Raw genomic sequence first — 20,117 nt, 5'->3', positions numbered from 1 at the left:
TCCATAAGAACACCAGGCCCGTCCCCGGTAGACCCATTGTATCGGGCAATGACAATCTCACTCAAGGAATAAGCATATATGTTGATGAGATTTTGTCCCCATTCGTCAGAGCTTTACCATCCTTCCTCAAGGATACTAAAGACACCCTCACCAGAATCCAAGAGATCAATGTTTCCACTACTACACTAATAGCCACCATAGATGTAGAGTCCCTCTACACTAATATTAAACACGAGCTTGGCTTAAAAGCAGTTCAGCACTTTCTGAACACAAAAGGTACACAGTTTCATGCACACAACAATTTCACAATTTCTCTTCTTCAATTTCTTCTCACGCACAACTATTTTCTTTTTGATGGTAAATTTTACCACCAACTCAAAGGCACAGCTATGGGCACAGTTTGTGCACCCACATACGCCAACTTATTTTTGAGGTGGTGGGAAGACACATTAATTTTTAATGAGGACCTACTTTTTTTCACTAGTCACATTTTGTTTTGGGGCAGGTATATAGATGAGATACTATTTTTTTGGGATGGTGACAAGACACTTTTTCTTAATTTCATGGATATCCTCAATAATAACACCATTGGGATGCATTTCACTCACCAAATACACACCAATCAAATCAATTTCCTTGACCTTCAGATCTCTTTGGACTCTGGTGGGAGTGTCCACACTAACATTTACCGCAAGGAAACAGCCACAAATAGCTTCCTTCACTGGGGGAGCTTTCACCCACCAGCCCTCAAAAAAGGGATACCAATAGGACAATACCTTAGAGCCAGGAGGAATTGCTCAGACGAACAAACTTTCCAACAAGAATGCGATACCCTCTTTAAAAAATTTACGGCTCGAGGATACCCCAAAAAGACCTTACATAGGGCATATGCCAGAGCTAGGGCAGTCTCGAGAGACAAACTCCTATATGGAAACAAACATCTAGTTACAAACAAAGACAAACACCCTTCTACTATCAGATGCATTGGAAATTTTGACACCTGCTCTCCTCATTTCTAATATACTGCGGAAACATTGGTCCATTTTACAAGCAGACCCTGACCTAGCTGAGGTCATTTCTGATAGTCCCAGTATCACATATCGACGCGGCAAGAACTTTCGGGAACATCTCACGCACAGTCATTACACCACAACATCTATTCCTCGTAAGATCTGGCTTCCGCCACCTACTATAGGCTCATACCCATGTGGCAGATGTACCTTCTGCCCGTATATGTCAAAAATCGAAATCTTTAACAACCCGGTGGACGGTAAACAATACACCATCAGGCAATTCATCAACTGCCAGAGTAGCGGTGTCATATATGCCGCCATATGTCCATGCCCAAAACTCTACATTGGTAAGACCGTTCAACGGCTATGAAGAAGGATCTCAAAGCATATTAGTACCATCAACACACGAGAAGACACACCACTTTCCAGGCATATCAGATACTTCCATCAAGAAAATGTTAATTCTCTTAAATTCTGGGGCATTACACAAGTTAAACTAGGTCCTAGGGCCGGTAATTTAGACAAAAAATTACTACAAGAAGAAGCACGCTGGATACATAGACTTAGTTCTCTTAGCCCTAATGGTCTAAACCAGGGGTCTCAAACACGGCCGGGTAAGTGGGCCGCATATAGAAAAAATGGGAAGTTGACGGGCCGCATTACTTTCAAATTTGATACAATACAAAATTATTGTTAATCAATTAGTTATTTGAACTACTATAACACTATATTACTAGAATAATAACACTACATTACTATAATAATAGCGCTAGGTTTAAAATTTGAGATATTTCTCCACGTGCTTATTTCAACAACCCAGCTTTCCAGTTTAAGTGTCGCTAAATGCAGTACGGCGGCTCAGTTAGCACACATGTCAAGATTGGGCAGCCCCTTTTAGATAGTGCCGCAGTGCCCTCTGTGGATAATGCAACACACCCCTAGATAAGGCCACAGTGCCCTCTGTAGATAAGGCCACAGTGCCCTCTGTAGATAAGGCCACAGTGCCCTCTGTAGATAAGGCCACAGTGCCCTCTGTAGACAAGGCCACAGTGCCCTCTGTAGATAAGGCCACAGTGCCCTCTGTAGATAAGGCCACAGTGCCCTCTGTAGATAAGGCCACAGTGCCCTCTGTAGATAATGCAACACACCCCTAGATAATGCCAGTGTCCTCTTCAGATACTGTCACACACCCACTTGTAGATAACGCCACAGTGCCCTCTGTAGAGGCTGCCCCAGTGCCCTCTGTAGAGGCTGCCCCAGTGCCCTCTGTAGAGGCTGCCCCAGTGCCCTCTGTAGAGGCTGCCCCAGTGCCCTCTGTAGAGGCTGCCCCAGTGCCCTCTGTAGAGGCTGCCCCAGTGCCCTCTGTAGAGGCTGCCCCAGTGCCCTCTGTAGAGGCTGCCCCAGTGCCCTCTGTAGAGGCTGCCCCAGTGCTCTCTGTAGAGGCTGCCCCAGTGCCCTCTGTAGAGGCTGCCCCAGTGATGTCAGGGGCTTGCCCAGAGCTGGAGTCCCAGGCAGAGCGCTAGTAGGCTCTTCCTGGGACTCCAGCTGTGCTCCTGACATCACTGGGACTCCTGCTCTGGGGAAGCCCCTGACATCATTGTCGATGTATGAACAGCGATGTCAGAGGCTTCCCCAGAGTCCCAGAGCAGAGCCGATAATAGCGCTCTGCCCGGGACTCCGCTCTGGGCAAGACCCTGACACACTGTCCATATATGGGCAGCGATGTCAGGGAATTCCACAGAGTGCCGGAGCAAAGCCGACACCAGCGCTCTGCTCGGGACTCCGGCTCTGGGGAAACCCCAGACATCGCTGTTCATATGTGGACAGCGATGTCAGGGAATTCCAGAGTCTCGGAGCAGAGCCGATACTAGCGGCTCTGTGTCCCGCGGGCCGCACATGACAGCCCCAGGGGCCGCATGCGGCCCGCGGGCCGCGTGCTTGAGACCCCTGGTCTAAACGAAGGTTTCACCTTTGCTGCCTTTTTATAGTTCTCTTTATAGTTCTCCCTACTAATCTATTAATAAGTTTCCCCCAACTATTCATTCATCCAATACCATCACAGTCACTGGTACTGTTGATCACTAATTACTACTTACTATCCTACTATCATGTGATACAATTTTCTAAAAAACATATTAACACATATATACATCAGCACACCTTCCTAAGCAGACCTAACATTAGCTTTATAATCTACTGTTCCTGTACAATTTGAAACTATCATCATCTTTCCCTTCCTCTTATAGATGTCATCACGTTTGGGATACTATTCTCGGTATCTCCAACCAACATCATCGTCTCCAAATCTATGCACACATTTCTATAATTAAATAAAGTAGCCCTACAATATGTAGGAAAATCCAGACGTAATAAGGTAGTTATACTACACGTAGGTAAACCTATACATAGCTGACAATGCATAGTATGTTCGTACACACTACGCTTTACCTAATTGCAGCGTTTCTTGATGATGACAGCGGTCCTCCCAAACTTCTTCATTCTATTACCTGATCTGACTACGGCACGCATGCGCCAAAACTGATATTCGATCCTAACAATGGCCACATTCACATCATCATCTTTATATGGATACACATATTTTGCAACTGGCTATTTTCAAATAAATACTCCTACCATTATTGAGTAAAATTAAGACGCAGCTGGTAATACACAATGCGCCTGTACACACAGCGCATCTCTCAGCTCCCGTCACGTCTTTCGATGATGACAGCGGTCCTCTGAAATCTCCAAACTCTATCACTCAACTTGATTATGCGCCAAGAACGACATCTGATTGGACAACGGCCATCTCACCGTATAGGCCGGTCCTCATGTCAGTCAAACACAGTGAAGGCTCGACCCTCTCTACAATTTCTATTGGCCGCTCACTGGGGACGACACACCGCAGTAGGTGTGTCCCCCCACTATATTAGGAAGAGGAAATCGCACGCGCGAGTAATAGCCCTGAAATTATCCCCTGAGGACGCTGCTGAAGCAGTGAAACATGTCGGGGGGGGGGGGGGCTAGCGCCTTTTTAATAATCATTGCCGGTTTAACCATTGAACTTTACCACCGTGTGACACTAGAGGCTTTTCCAGCAGTCTGCAGCTGCTGACCATGCCTGCCACACTTCACTCATGAGATCTTAATACACACCAGATCTCAAATGTCAGACTAACCGACTCTGAATTTTTTTTAATTCAATTCAATATTGTATAACTATCTATTTTCTCTGCTGCATCCTGATTCTAAATTAAACAATAAAAGTTATATTTTAATGAATGCAACAATTCTATAGCAGCTGGGAAATTGGGATTCTTGTGTGCCCTGCACATCTATTTGTTGCCTCTAAATTACTTCAGACCTCAGACAAGACCACTAAATTAATTCAGACCCCGGACCCCTAAATTTATTTCAACCCCTTATCAGACCCATTCATTAATTCAGTACTCAGACCCCTAATTAAATTCAGACCCCAGGCCAGACCCCTACATTACCTCAGACCAGACCTCTAGATAAATTTTAGACCCCAGAACCCTTCATTGCTTTAGACCCCTAGAAACCTACATTACTACAGACTCCATAACCTAAAATATTCAGACCCCAGACAAGACCCCTCCATATACTTCCTATCATCGCTCCTCTTCAGGCCCGAGCTCCGCCGCACACAGGATTGTAACGCTGATCACGTCAGGCCGTTGTGTGCGCCGCCAAAGACTACGTCCTGCCGCTGTCCAGATACAGCGGTGTCCGGAGCTATAGAGGAGCCCGGGGCGAGGAGAGGTGAGTAGAACCGGCTGTGTTTTATTGCATCAATCCTATAGATATCAGCTGATTAAAGAAAAAATGGCGCCGTTGTTTGTGGAAGGGATCCTTAGTGTAGGCATTCCTCTGATACGTGGTACAAATCTCTCCTGTCCTGACTATTTGCTACATTGTGTTAGCGCAGATTAGTGTCAGTCTGGAGTCCAGCCTGTTTGGAATGTCTGTGCTGAATACAACTGTAGCAAACTCTCAACTGTGAGAAATATCAGGTCTGTACAGGTTTCCAGCCTCTAGATACAATATTTTCATTCACTGACAACAAGCAGACATCTTAAAAAAATGGTGTTTGGGAGGAATCCTGAAGAGCTGATATTTTATCAGTCAGACCAGTGTCCCCTCCAAGTCACCGGAACCACTACAGTGCATAGCCCCTTCTATACAGGGCCGGCCTTAGGGTAGATGGCGCCCCGTGCGAAATTATCTTTCGGCGCCCCACGCCATTATAAAAAATGCCCCATAAAAAAGCATAATTCCTCCCCACAGTATAATGCCCTATATAGTGCCCCCACACAGTGTTATGCCCCCTAAGTGCCACACACATTATATTGCCCCCTGAAGTGCCCCTACACAGTATGATGTCCTCCACAGAGTATAATGCCCCCACAGCCCCCCTAGTAGAAAGTGCCCCCTGTAGATTGTGCCGTACAGCCTCCCTGTAGACAGTGCCATAATCCCCCACCTCCTCCTTGTAGACAGTGCCATACAGCCCCCATCTGCCCCTTGTAGTGTCATACAGCCCCCATCTGCCCCTTGTAGTGCCATACAGCCCCCATCTGCCCCTTGTAGTGTCATACAGCCCCCATCTGCCCCTTGTAGTGTCATACAGCCCCACCTCCCTCTTGTACACAGTGCCCCCACCTCCCCCTTGTAGACAGTGCCATACTGCCCCCCACCTCCACCTGACAGGATCCTTGCGTAGGCCGGCTTGATCCAGAGATGTCATCACGCCGACTGCGCAGGGATCCTGTCCCTGCGCCTCATAGGCTGCAGGCGCCTCTGTAGCCTGTTACAGAGTTTCCCAACCTTTTCGGACTTGAGCCACCCCTGGAAAAAAATAATTCCTCAGGGCCCCCCTGCCAAAAATTGTTTAGAGAAAGACAGAAAATAGCTAAAAATAAGAACTACATTCTTAGGGTATGTTCACACAGCGTTTTTTTGTAAGGCAGAAAAAATCTGCTTTTGAATTGACAGCGTTATTTGATGGGGTTTTTTTTGCGGTTTTTTTTAAGCCGTTGAAGCGAATGCAAAAGACGCAGCAAAAAAAGCTCCAAAAGAGCGCCAAAGCTATTTTCTTCCTACTATTAATTTCAATTGGATGTCAGAGGTGGAAACCACTTGAAGACCATCAGCCCCCCACTCACAGTAAAATGACCATCAGCCCCCCACTCACAGTAAAATGACCATCAGCCCCCCACTCACAGTAAAACTACCATCAGCCCCCCACTCACAGTAAAATGACCATCAGCCCCCCACTCACAGTAAAACGACCATCAGCCCCCCACTCACAGTAAAATGACCATCAGCCCCCCCACTCACAGTAAAATGACCATCAGCCCCCACTCACAGTAAAACTACCATCAGCCCCCCCCCCCACTAACAGTAAAATGACCATCAGCCCCCCCCACCACTCACAGTAAAATAACCATCAGCCCCCCACTCACAGTAAAATGACCATCAGCCCCCCACTCACAGTAAAATGACCATCAGCCCCCCACTCACAGTAAAATGACCATCAGCCCCCCACTCACAGTAAAATGACCATCAGCCCCCCACTCACAGTAAAATGACCATCAGCCCCCACTCACAGTAAAACTACCATCAGCCCCCCCCCCCCACTAACAGTAAAATGACCATCAGCCCCCCCCACCACTCACAGTAAAATAACCATCAGCCCCCCACTCACAGTAAAATGACCATCAGCCCCCCACTCACAGTAAAATGACCATCAGCCCCCCACTCACAGTAAAATGACCATCAGCCCCCCACTCACAGTAAAATGACCATCAGCCCCCCACTCACAGTAAAATGACCATCAGCCCCCCACTCACAGTAAAATGACCATCAGCCCCCACTCACAGTAAAACTACCATCAGCCCCCCCCCCACTAACAGTAAAATGACCATCAGCCCCCCCCACCACTCACAGTAAAATAACCATCAGCCCCCCACTCACAGTAAAATGACCATCAGCCCCCCACTCACAGTAAAATGACCATCAGCCCCCCACTCACAGTAAGGCTGGGTTCACACATACTATTTACGGACGTAATTCGGGTGTTTTAGCCCCGAATTACGTCCGAAAATGCGTCTCAAAAGCGTCGGCAAAGATCTGCCCATTCATTTGAATGTGTCTTACGATGTTCTGTGCCGACGGTCATTTTTTTTACGCGCCGCTGTCAAAAGACGGCGCGTAAAAGAGACGCCCGCGTCTAATAAAAGCCTGTCACTTCTTGAGACATAATTTTCCCTTGACTCCATAGAAAAACAGCTCCAATTACGTCCGTAATGGACGCAGCGAATAGCGCCTGCACATGCCATTACGTCTGAAATTCCGGAGCCGTTTTCTCCTGAAAACAGCTCCGTAATTTCAGCCGTAATGGACGCTGCCGTGTGAACATACCCTAAAATGACCATCAGCCCCCCACTCACAGTAAAACTACCATCAGCCCCCCACTCACAGTAAAATGACCATCAGCCCCCCACTCACAGTAAAACTACCATCAGCCCCCCACTCACAGTAAAATGACCATCAGCCCCCCACTCACAGTAAAACTACCATCAGCCCCCCACTCACAGTAAAATGACCATCAGCCCCCCACTCACAGTAAAATGACCATCAGCCCCCCACTCACAGTAAAATGACCATCAGCCCCCCACTCACAGTAAAACTACCATCAGCCCCCCACTCACAGTAAAACGACCATCAGCCCCCCACTCACAGTAAAATGACCATCAGCCCCCCACTCACAGTAAAACGACCATCAGCCCCCCACTCACAGTAAAACTACCATCAGCCCCCCACTCACAGTAAAATGACCATCAGCCCCCCACTCACAGTAAAATGACCATCAGCCCCCCACTCACAGTAAAACTACCATCAGCCCCCACTCACAGTAAAACTACCATCAGCCCCCCACTCACAGTAAAACTACCATCAGCCCCCCACTCACAGTGAAACTACCATCAGCCCCCCCACTCACAGTAAAATGACCATCAGCCCCCCACTCACAGTAAAATGACCATCAGCCCCCCACTCACAGTAAAACTACCATCAGCCCCCCACTCACAGTAAAACTACCATCAGCCCCCCACTCACAGTGAAACTACCATCAGCCCCCCACTCACAGTAAAACGACCATCAGCCCCCCACTCACAGTAAAATGACCATCAGCCCCCCACTCACAGTAAAACTACCATCAGCCCCCACTCACAGTAAAACTACCATCAGCCCCCCACTCACAGTAAAACTACCATCAGCCCCCCACTCACAGTAAAACTACCATCAGCCCCCCACTCACAGTGAAACTACCATCAGCCCCCCACTCACAGTAAAACGACCATCAGCCCCCCACTCACAGTAAAATGACCATCAGCCCCCACTCACAGTAAAACTACCATCAGCCCCCCACTCACAGTAAAATGACCATCAGCCCCCCACTCACAGTAAAATGACCATCAGCCCCCCACTCACAGTGAAACTACCATCAGCCCGTCCACTCACAGTAAAATGACCATCAGCCCGCCACTCACAGATGCCCCCTGTAGATAGTACCACACAGCCCCTTGTAGGTCGTGCCACACAGCCCCCTTGTAGGTAGTGCCACACAGCCCTCTTGTAGGTAGTGCCACACAGCCCTCTTGTAGGTAGTGCCACACAGCCCTCTTGTAGGTAGTGCCACACAGCCCTCTTGTAGGTAGTGCCACACAGCCCTCTTGTAGGTAGTGCCACACAGCCCTCTTGTAGGTAGTGCCACACAGCCCTCTTGTAGGTAGTGCCACACAGCCCTCTTGTAGGTAGTGCCACACAGCCCTCTTGTAGGTAGTGCCACACAGCCCTCTTGTAGGTAGTGCCACACAGCCCTCTTGTAGGTAGTGCCACACAGCCCCCTTGTAGGTCGTGCCACACAGCCCCCTTGTAGGTCGTGCCACACAGCCCCCTTGTAGGTAGTGCCACACAGCCCCCTTGTAGGTAGTGCCACACAGCCCCCTTGTAGGTAGTGCCACACAGCCCCCTTGTAGGTAGTGCCACACAGCCCTCTTGTAGGTAGTGCCACACAGCCCCCTTGTAGGTAGTGCCACACAGCCCCCTTGTAGGTAGTGCCACACAGCCCCCTTGTAGGTCGTGCCACACAGCCCCCTTGTAGGTCGTGCCACACAGCCCCCTTGTAGGTCGTGCCACACAGCCCCCTGTAGGTAGTGCCACACAGCCCCTTGTAGGTAGTGCCACACAGCCCCCTTGTAGGTAGTGCCACACAGCCCCCTTGTAGGTAGTGCCACACAGCCCCCTTGTAGGTAGTGCCACACAGCCCCCTTGTAGGTAGTGCCACACAGCCCCCTTGTAGTTCGTGCCACACAGCCCCCTTGTAGTTCGTGCCACACAGCCCCCTTGTAGTTCGTGCCACACAGCCCCCTTGTAGTTTCGTGCCACACAGCCCCCTGTAGGTCATGCCACACAGCCCCTTTGTAGGTAGTGCCACAGCGCCCTCTTGTAGGTAGTGCCACACAGCCCTCTTGTAGGTAGTGCCACACAGCCCCCTTGTAGGTAGTGCCACACAGACCCCTTGTAGGTAGTGCCACACAGCCCCCTTGTAGGTAGAGCCACACAGTCCCCTTGTAGGTAGTGCCACACAGACCCCTTGTAGGTAGAGCCACACAGCCCCCTTGTAGGTAGTGCCACACAGCCCCCTTGTAGGTAGAGCCACACAGCCCCCTTGTAGGTAGTGCCACACAGCCCCCTTGTAGGTAGTGCCACACAGCCCCCTTGTAGTTCGTGCCACACAGCCCCCTTGTAGTTTCGTGCCACACAGCCCCCTTGTAGTTTCGTGCCACACAGCCCCCTGTAGGTCATGCCACACAGCCCCTTTGTAGGTAGTAGGGATGTCACGACACCTGAATTTGGACTTCGATACCGATACTTTGTGTAGTATTGCAATTTCGATACCAAAACGATATTTTGCCAACAGTAATAAAAAAAAGTTCTTCCATTTTCTGATGTGAGGCGCGAGGTGTGATGCTGAATTTAACCTCCATGTGCCTCACATTAATAGTAATTAACCCCATCATGTTTCTGTCATAATGGGTTAATGTGTGAGGTACATGATGGGGTTAATTACTATTAATGTGAGGCACATGGAGGGTAAATTCATCATCGCACCTCGCGCCTCACATTAATAAGTGAAAGAAGTTTTTTTTTAATTGATTTCTGCAGTCTTTCCGCCAAAAAAACTGCACCAAAATTTGGTGCCGTTTTTCAGGTGAAATTCCCTGCGGTTCTCAGGACGTATACACTGTGTGGTTTTACGTATCCGCCCTGTGTGTTCCGACCCTTATAATCAAGTTGCTCTCCCCACAAATATTATCTCTAAGGGCTTATTCAGACGAACGGGATATACGTCTGTGCAACGCGCGTGATTTTCACACGCGTGGCACGGACCTATATTAGTCTATGGGGCCGTGCAGACATGTGCGTGATTTTTATGCTGCGTGAGTCCGCTGCATAAAAGTCATGACATGTCCGTTCTTTGAGCGTTTTTTGCGCATCACACACCCATTGAAGTCAATGGGTGCGTGAAAACCACGCATGCCACACGGAAGCACTAACGTGCGACCAGCGTGATTCGCGCAACAGCTGTCAAAAGGATGAATGAAAACAGAAAAGCACCACGTGCTTTTTTGTTTACAAACATCCAAATGGAGTGTCATAATGATGGCGGCTGCGAAAAAGCACGCAGCCGCGCATCATATGCTGCTGCCGCACGGAGCTGTCAAATGCATTTTGTGCAGGCAAAACGCCGTGTTTTTTGCGTGCGCAAAAGGCACGCGCTCGTGTGAATCCAGCCTAAGGGTAAGGCCACACGGAGCGGCCCTGACACGGTCGCAACGCAGCTAACAACCACGCCGCCACCATGTTCAGTGCGGCTGTCAAACAGCCTGTTAGTGGCCGCACGTATTCCGGTTACACGCGCACTGCCGCTCCATTCATCCTCTATGGGAGCGCCGGAGATAGCCGAGTGCAGTGTTCTGATTTTTCAGCCGCTCCCATAGAGAATGAATAGGAGGTAAGTTGTTGTAATTTGCAAAATCGTGCGGCCATGAATTAATACACCCTTTATGGACGCACGATTTTGCAAATTACAACAACTTACCTCCTATTCATTCTCTATGGGAGCGGCGGAAAAAGCAGAACACTCGGCTATCTGCGGCGCTCCCATAGAGAATGAATGGAGCGGCAGTGCGCACGCGAGTGTAACCGGAATACCCCTTAACGAGGTATTGGACAGCCGCTCCTACATAGTGCCAGCGCGGTTGTTGGCCGTGTTGCGACAGTGTGAGGGCCGCTCCGTGTGGCCGTACCCTAAAGAATCCTTTCTCCCCATACAGAACGCTAAGTTCCCCTCCCCCATGATTCATAATAAGCTCCTACACCACTAAATAAACTATACAGAAGTCCCCCTCCCCACAAAATACATGTATAAAGAATCCCCCCACTCCTGTAGCATTTAGGGCAATGTCCCCTCCCCCACAAAATCGATCTGTAAAAAATACACACTCAAAGTACCTCTAACCTAGCCTCCCCTCCCCCACAAAATCGATCTGTAAAAAAATACACACACACACACACACACACACACACACACACACACACACACACACACACACACAGTACCTCTAACCTAGCCTCCCCTCCCCCACAAAATCGATCTTTTAAAAAAACAAAAAACATCCTGTTACCCATCACATAAAGCCCCCTCTCTCCCCCTCCCTCACACAGCACATAAATAGACATAGATTCATCTAAAGCCTCTGCTCTTACCTGACTCTGGAGCTCCGTGGAGGAGTCTTCACTGGGGCAGCAGCACAGCAGGAAGGAGCAGCGTGAGGTGCTGAGTGTGTGTGAGTACAGGCTGTGCCGATTGGTGGAGCAGACAGAAGCACCTGCTGCTGCTCCTCCAATCAGCGCTCACTTCACGCAGCAGTGCAGAGGGAGGAACATTTCTGCTCTCTTCTGCTCGTACCCACTGGCGCCCCCCTTGCAGCATGGCGGCCGGCGCCCTGTGCGACCGCACGTGTCGCACATAGCTAAGGCCGGCCATGCTTCTATATATCGTATTACGTCACTAGTACATTATAATACAACATTATAATACACACTGCAAAGGAGAGGAGCTGTCAGGAAAAGCAATGAGGACGAGAAATAGGAATAATGGGAAAGTAGGAAAGTGTGTACAGTGCCGAGAGGGTCCATACACTAATGGCACATGAAGATGAGGGCAGGACCTCTGTATACAGCAGATAGTGTGCACAGAGAGGACACACATATATATATATATATATATATCAGGGGCGTAGCTAAAGGCTCATGGGCCCCGATGCAAAAAATTCTTACTGCCCCCTCCCCCCCCCCGCAAACTTCTCATGGCCGACGGTCCGCAGCTTTCAGCTGCATCGCTGGGTCTCCTGAGTGACCCAACAATGCAGCACTAGCAGCCGAGGCGTCACTAAGGCTGGGTTCACACACACTATTTACGGACGTAATTCGGGCGTTTTAGCATTGAATTACGTCCGAAAATGCGGCTCAAAAGCGTTGGCAAACATCTGCCCATTCATTTGAATGGGTCTTACAATGTTCTGTGCCGACGGTCATTACGCGGCACGTAAAAAAGACGCCCGCGTCAAAGAAGTGCCTGTCACTTCTTCAGACGTAAATGGAGCCGTTTTCCATGGACTCCATAGAAAAACAGCTCCAATTACGTCCGTAATGGACGCAGCGAAAGACGCCTGCACATGCCATTACGTCTGAAATTACGGAGCTGTTTTCTCCTGAAAACAGCACCGTAATTTCAGACGTTGCCGTGTGAACAGACCCTCAGGGCTTAAAATGTCTGGGGAAATAGCCCCAATACATATGTGTCTGCCCAAAAAAAAGTGTGTATATGAGACAGCATAGCATATCTATAGCACTACGACCCTATAAACTATGGATAGGATTAGATACATTGGCTCAGCAGACAGTATCACACATGATAGGATTAGATACAGTGGCCCAGCAGACAGTATCACACATGATAGGATTAGATACAGTGGCTCAGCAGACAGTACCACACATGATAGGATTAGATACAGTGGCTCAGCAGACAGTAACACACATGATAGGATTAGATACATTGGCTCAGCAGACAGTATCACACATGATAGGATTAGATACAGTGGCCCAGCAGACAGTATCACACATGATAGGATTAGATACAGTGGCTCAGCAGACAGTACCACACATGATAGGATTAGATACAGTGGCTCAGCAGACAGTACCACACATGATAGGATTAGATACAGTGGCTCAGAAGGCAGTATCACACATGATAGGATTAGATACAGTGGCTCAGCAGACAGTATCACACATGATAGGATTAGATACAGTGGCTCAGCAGACAGTACCACACATGATAGGATTAGATACAGTGGCTCAGAAGGCAGTATCACACATGATAGGATTAGATACAGTGGCTCAGCAGACAGTATCACACATGATAGGATTAGATACAGTGGCTCAGCAGACAGTATCACACATGACCAGATTAGATATAGGGCCCAGCAGACAGTATCACACAAGATACAATTAGATACAGGGCCCAGCAGACAGTATCATACATGATTGGATTAGATACACAGCTCAGCAGACAGTATCACACATGATTGGATTAGATACAGGGCTCAGCAGACAGTATCACACATGATTGGATTAGATACAGGGCGCAGCTCGCTGACATTGCGGCTCCAGCGCTGGACCCAGGATAGGTAAGAATAATAATTTTGCTTCTTTATGTGTTACTGATTTTTTTTGTGTGTTTGTGTTTTTTTACAGGTTCGGTTGTTGGACTTCGGATTCAAGGACATCAATGACTGCGTTTTTTTTATTCTCAATAAAATGGTTAATGAGGGTTGTGTTTTTTTATTTCAATAAAATATTTTTTCTATGTGCTTGTATCTTTTTAAACTTTATTATCACCCGCCTTAGTAATGGCCGCTGGCTGATTGACAACCTCCATTACTAAGGCGAGGCTTAATATTAGCAGGTGCAGAGGCTACACTAACCACCATTATTACCCCGGTACTCACCGCCACCAGGGATACTGGGAAGAGCCGAACCAGTACCCGACCATCTGTAGTGACGGGCAGGCACCGGGGTGGCCGCAGGCTGGTAGTATTAGGCTGGGGAAGGCCAAAAACAGTGGCCCTTCCCACCCTGGTAATGCTGCTTGCTGCTGCTGTGTTGTATCTGGCTGGTTATGAAAATTGGGGGGGACCCCACATCGTTCTTTCCAATAATTATTTTATTTTTTTTTTTTTTTAAACGACGTGGGGTCCCCCCCATTTTTCATAACCAGCCAGATACAATAAAGCAGCAGCAGCCTAGCATCACCAGGGTAGGAAGGGCCACTGTTTTTGGCCTTTCCCCTCCTGATAATACCAGCCTGCGGCCACCCCAGTGGCCGACCATCACTACAGATGGTCAGGTACTGGATCGTACCCGGCTCTTCCCAGCACCCCTGGTGGCGGTGGGTACCGGGGTAATAATGGGGGTTAGTGTTAGCCTCTGCTCCGGCTAACACTAAGCCCCGCCTTTGCAATGGATGCTGTCAATCAGCCGGCGGCCATTACTAAGGCGGTAGTAATATAGTTTAAAAAAAGATACAAAGACATAGAAAAAATATTTTATTGAAATAAAAAAAAAACCCACACAACCCTCATTAACCATTTTATTGATAATAAAAAAAAAGCCGTCATCGAAGTAGTCCTGGAATCCGCCGTAGTCCAACGACCGAACCTGTAAAAAAACACACAAAAAATGATTAGTAACACGTGTGTTAGGCTTAGATACAGGGCCCATGTGTGATACTGTCTGTGGGACCCTGTATCTAAGCCTACCACAACGTAGGCTTAGATACAGGGTCCAGCAGACTGTAATCTTATACAGTATAAGATTACTGTGTGCTGGGGCCCTGTATCTAAACCTACAGTGTGGTAGGCTTATATACAGGGCTCATCAGACAGGATCACACATGGGCCATGTATCTAAGCCTACCATGTGATTGGCTTAGATACAGGGCCCAGCAGACAGGATCACGCATGGGCCATGTATCTAAGCCTACCATGTTATTGGCTTAGATACAGGGCCCAGCAGACAGGATCACGCATGGGCCATGTATCTAAGCCTACCATGTGATTGGCTTAGATACAGGGCCCAGCAGACAGCATCACACAATCTGTGATCCTATCTCATGGGCCCCCTAAGCCTGCTACATCGTAGGCTTAGGGGTTGTGCAGTCCCTATACATTGATGGCCTATCCTCAGGATAGGCCATCAATAGCTGATGTGTCTCTCGGGACCCGCAAATCAGCTTTTTTGAAGGGGCCGCAGTACTCGTACGAGAGCTGCTTCCCCTTCATTTCACTACTCGCCCACACTGTGAATCGCCGACACGGATTCACAGTGTGACCGGAATGAAGTGACAGGAATGAAGGGGAGCAGCTCTCGTACGAGTGCTGCGGCCCCTTCAAAACAGCTGATTGGCGGGTCCCGGGAGTGGGACCCCGCCAGTCAGGGCTAACCTTACCTTCCTCTTCGGCCGCGGCGGGAGTTCTGTCGTCTCGATGCTGTGCGCGGCGCATAGCGCTGTGACGTCATGCGCTGCGCACAGCGCTTGACGTCAGGACCTCCGCTGCCATCCGGAACCAGGAAGGTAAGTAAAGTATGTTACTATAGTAACAGGGGCCCGCGGCCCGAGTTACTATAGTAACTTTTTATTGATGTGGTGCGGGGGGCCATGGGCCCCCCTGGCTTCGGGGCCCGGTCGCAATTGCGACCGCTGCGACCCCTATAGCTACGCCAGTGATATATATATATATACACACGCGCACACGCACACGATATAGCGCTATTAAAGAGATACAAGTCTCAGCATGCACTGCTGGAATACAATACCCCACTCTATGATCCGGGGGCTTGTATGGCATAGACATGACTGGGACAGATGCCACCTGACAGGCGTGACTCACTTGGCGCGCTGAGAATTGTCGGGGCCGCCTCTTGGTGTTGGCGGTCGGTGTACACGGCTCCGGGGCGCTCTCCTTCATGTCAGGAGCGAAGTGTGCGGGACAAGTGCAGAGCGCCCTGCAGCCACTAGAGGGCGAGGAGGAGGTGCTGACAACGCTGCGGCTGATGGACGCTTCATAAAGTATATATGCTGCTCCACAAGGTATATATACAGCTTCCCATTCCCATAGTATATATATATATTGCTCCCTAAAGTATATATGCTGCTCCCCAAGGTATATATGCGGCTTCCCATTCCCATAGTATATATATATATTGCTCCCTAAAATATATATGCTCTTCTCCATAGTATATATGTGGCTTCCCATAGTATACATATTGCTCCCTAAAGTATATATGCTGCTCCCCATACTATATATGTGCAACAGCACGATGGGGATGAGGGAAAGTGCGGAGACCAATGTTGGGAGTTGTAGTACTCACGGTGGCTGTAGTCCTCTCACACTCCTGCGGAGCTGGCACAGTGAAGGAGGGGGATCTGCATATGAATGGGTGGTAGTTGTTGATTCCCCCTGGGGCACACCCTGTGGTGCTGTCTCCTGGTGGATGGGATATGGGGTGCCCTTGTTGTTAGTGGGTGCAGTGCAGAGTAACACGCAGGAGACGGTGATGTAACTCGGTATAATAATAACTCACAGTTTCTTTACTGGAAGATTGCAGGCTGCAGCTCGGCTCCACATAGAAGTTATTATCCAGCTAGGGCAGGCGGGATGAGTCAGGCTGGGACAGTTTCCTATCTGCCAGCAGCAATATGAACTTTCTTCTCTCTTGCTTTCCTTCCCTTTAAGCAGGTTTGTTTCCCTGTATTAATTTCTAGTTCAGGCCAGAAGCTTTCTGAACTAAATATGCTGTGAGGCCCAGTATTATCTCAGCTCTCCTCACAGGCTGTCTACCCTCGTTCCTCTCCTGGAACCGACTCCTCTACCACTTTCTGCTGCAAAGCCTCATGGGAACTGCCTCCGACCCTCCTCTCCAGCCACACCCTTTACAGGCTGGAAAAATAGATTGTAATGACAAATCTGCATCACTAGGTGGCAGCATAACACAACATATAACATTATGTTCAATGCATTACAATGTAAACAATACTCCTCTATGGTATTGTCAGGACACTACATTTGCCTCTTCCATAGTCTATATGCTGTTTCCCATAATATATATGCTGCTCCCATAGCCTATATATTGCTCCCCATAGTATATATGCTGCTCTCCATAGTATATATGCGGCTTCCCATAGTATATATACTCCTCCCCAAAGTATACATGCGGCTTCCCATACTATATATGCTGCTCCCCATAGTATATATTCTGCTTCCCATAGTATATAGTATATATGCTGCTCTCCATAGCATATATGCGGCTTCCCATAGTATATATACTGTTCCCCAAAGTACACACGTGGCTTCCCATACTATATATGCTGCTCCTCTAAGTATATATTCTACTACCCAAAGTATATATGCTGCTCCCCATACTATATTTGCCCCTTCCATAGTCTATATGCTGCTTCCCATAGCCTATATATTGCTCCCCATAGTATAGATGCTGCTCCCATAGCCTATATATTGCTCCCCATAGTATAGATGCTGCTACCATAGTATATATGTTGCTCCCCATAGTATATATGCTACTCCCCACAGTATATATGCTGCTCCCCATAGTATATATGCTGCTCCCATAGTATATATGTTGCTACCCATAGTATATATGCTACTCCACATAGTATATATATATATATACTGCTCCCCATGGTATATATACTACTTCCCATAGTATATATACATACCTCCCGACAGTCCCGGATTCTACGGGACAGTCCCGGATTCTGGGCAGTGTCCCGCTGTCCCGGGCGGCCGGGGGTATGTCCCGCTGTCAAACTAATTCTGAAGCAGGGAACCATCAGGTCCTTGCTTCAGAATTAGTTCAGAGCGGAGGAGCAGACAGGGCTCCTCAGCTCGCCGAGGACTCCGCAGGCACAGCGCTACTCTAAGCGCTGTGCTCGGGGAAGCCCTTGATGTTACTGTCCATATGTGGACAGTGACGTCAGTGGCTACTCTTGGAGCAGAGTCCCTGTCCAGAGTCGGCAACGGGGATTCCACTCATGGAGTAGCCACTGACGTCACTGTTGATATATAAACAATACCATCAAGGGCTTCCAGTAGCGCTGTACCTGCGGAGTCCTCGGCGAGCGGAGGAGCTCCCTCTGCTCCTCCGCTCTGAACTAATTCTGAAGCAGGGAGCTGATGGTTCCCTGCTTCAGAATTAGTGGCTACTCCTTGAGCGGAATCCCGATTTCCGATGATCTGGCCAGGGATTCTGCTCTTAGAGGAAACCCCTGAGGTTACTGTCCATTGACGACAGTGGCTCCTCCTGGAGCGGAATCCCCGGCCAGAGGGAGCTCATCCGCTCACCGAGTACTCCTCGGACACAGCGCTACTGTAAGCGCTGTACACAACGGTACTGTCCATATATGGACAGTGAAGTCAATGGCTACTCCTTGAGTGGAATCCCTGCTCCCTTTGCTCCTCCACTCTGAACTAATTCTGAAACAGGAAGCTGATAATTCCCTGCTTCAGAATTAGTGCCTACTCCTTGAGCGGAATTCCCATTGCCGATGATCTGGCTGGGGATTCCGCTGCTTGAGGAAACCCCTGAGGTCACTGTCTATATATGCACGAACAAAATAGAGACGAGGCAGCACTTCCAAAATACAAAGGGATTTATTCACCAACCAGTGTGACGTTTCAGTCCAGTTGGACCTTTCTCAAGCATTCAACTGGACTGAAACGTCACACTGGTGGGTGAATAAATCCCTTTGCATTTTGGAAGTGCTGCCTCGTCTCTATTTTGTTTGTGCATATCTATTGTGGGACTTTGGATTGCGTCCCTCTGAGGCTTGCACCCAGTATTTTATATCCATCTCTGGTGCTGTGACAAATACATTGTTTGTCTATATATGGATATTGACGTCAGTTGCTCCTCCTGGAGCGGAATCCCTGGCCAGAATCGGCAACGGAGATTCAGCTAGAGGAGTAGCCACTGACGTCACTGTCCATATATGGACAGTGACATCAGGCCTTCCCTCTAGGAGCGGAATCCCAGGCCTATGCTCTGGCTGGGGATTCCGCTCCTAGAGGGAGTCCCAATGGCACTATCTACAGTGAGGGCTGGCGCTATCCTCGTGGGGGTGTGGCACGATCTACCTGGACATTGTTGCACTCTATAGGGGCACTATCTACAGGGGACACTGTGGCGCTAGGTACGTGGGCACTATATACATGAGCACTGTGTCACTATCTGCAAGGGCACAGGCCCTAGGGGCAGCTAAGGGGGCATTATACTGTATTGGACAGCCAGGGGGACATTATGCTGTATGGGGGAATTTGGGCATTATACTGCATGGGGGCATCTGTATGAGCATTATAATGCATGGAAGAATATGTGTGGGCATTATACTGTATGGTGGCATCTGTGTTGGCTTTATACTGTATGGTGGTAGCTATGGGGCCATTATACTGTATGGTGGCAGCTATGGGGGCATTATACTGTGTGGGGGCAGCTATTTGGTACTATACTGTGTGGGAGGCATTGGGTGGGATTAGAGGCGTAGCGTAAAAGAAAAAAATTGGCATTTCTTATCCCTCTTTGTGATTCTTGAAAGTTGGGAGGTATGTATATATTGTTCCCCATAGTATATATACTATTCCACATAATATATATACTATATAATATGATTTTGTAAGTTTGCCCACTGTCAAAGACATGAACAGTCTAGAATTTTTAGGCTAGGTTAATTTTACCAGTGAGAGATAGTTTATATAAAAAAAAAAAAAAAAAATCACATTGTCAAAATTATATATATTTATTTGCATTGTGCACAGAGAAATAAGTATTTGATCCCTTTGGCAAACAAGACTTAATACTTGGGGGCAAAACCCTTGTTGG

The 20,117-nt window shown here is 48.5% G+C and overlaps 1 protein-coding gene across 5 annotated transcripts in view; it reads right to left on the bottom strand.

Moving 5' to 3' along the window:
* Nucleotides 1-17,073, bottom strand: part of LOC142759136 (UBX domain-containing protein 2A-like) — a 46,044-nt gene extending 28,971 nt beyond the window's left edge. For 2 of the 5 annotated variants that reach the window (XM_075861016.1, XM_075861013.1), the window contains exon 1: nucleotides 16,809-17,073. The gene's annotated coding sequence lies outside the window, so the exon portion shown is untranslated. Of the gene's footprint in view, nucleotides 1-11,870; nucleotides 11,953-16,595; nucleotides 16,777-16,808 lie in introns of those variants that run through there. The other 3 variants (XM_075861014.1, XM_075861017.1, XM_075861012.1) reach the window with 3 other exon arrangements.
* Nucleotides 17,074-20,117: the final 3,044 nt, after the last annotated feature.

The sequence above is a fragment of the Rhinoderma darwinii genome, chromosome 4 (genome assembly GCF_050947455.1).
Source record: "Rhinoderma darwinii isolate aRhiDar2 chromosome 4, aRhiDar2.hap1, whole genome shotgun sequence".
In the NCBI taxonomy this organism is placed as follows: Eukaryota; Metazoa; Chordata; class Amphibia; order Anura; family Rhinodermatidae; genus Rhinoderma; species Rhinoderma darwinii.
The sequence above is the reverse complement of the archived record's forward strand: the minus strand, read 5'-3'. Positions and strand labels throughout refer to the sequence as shown.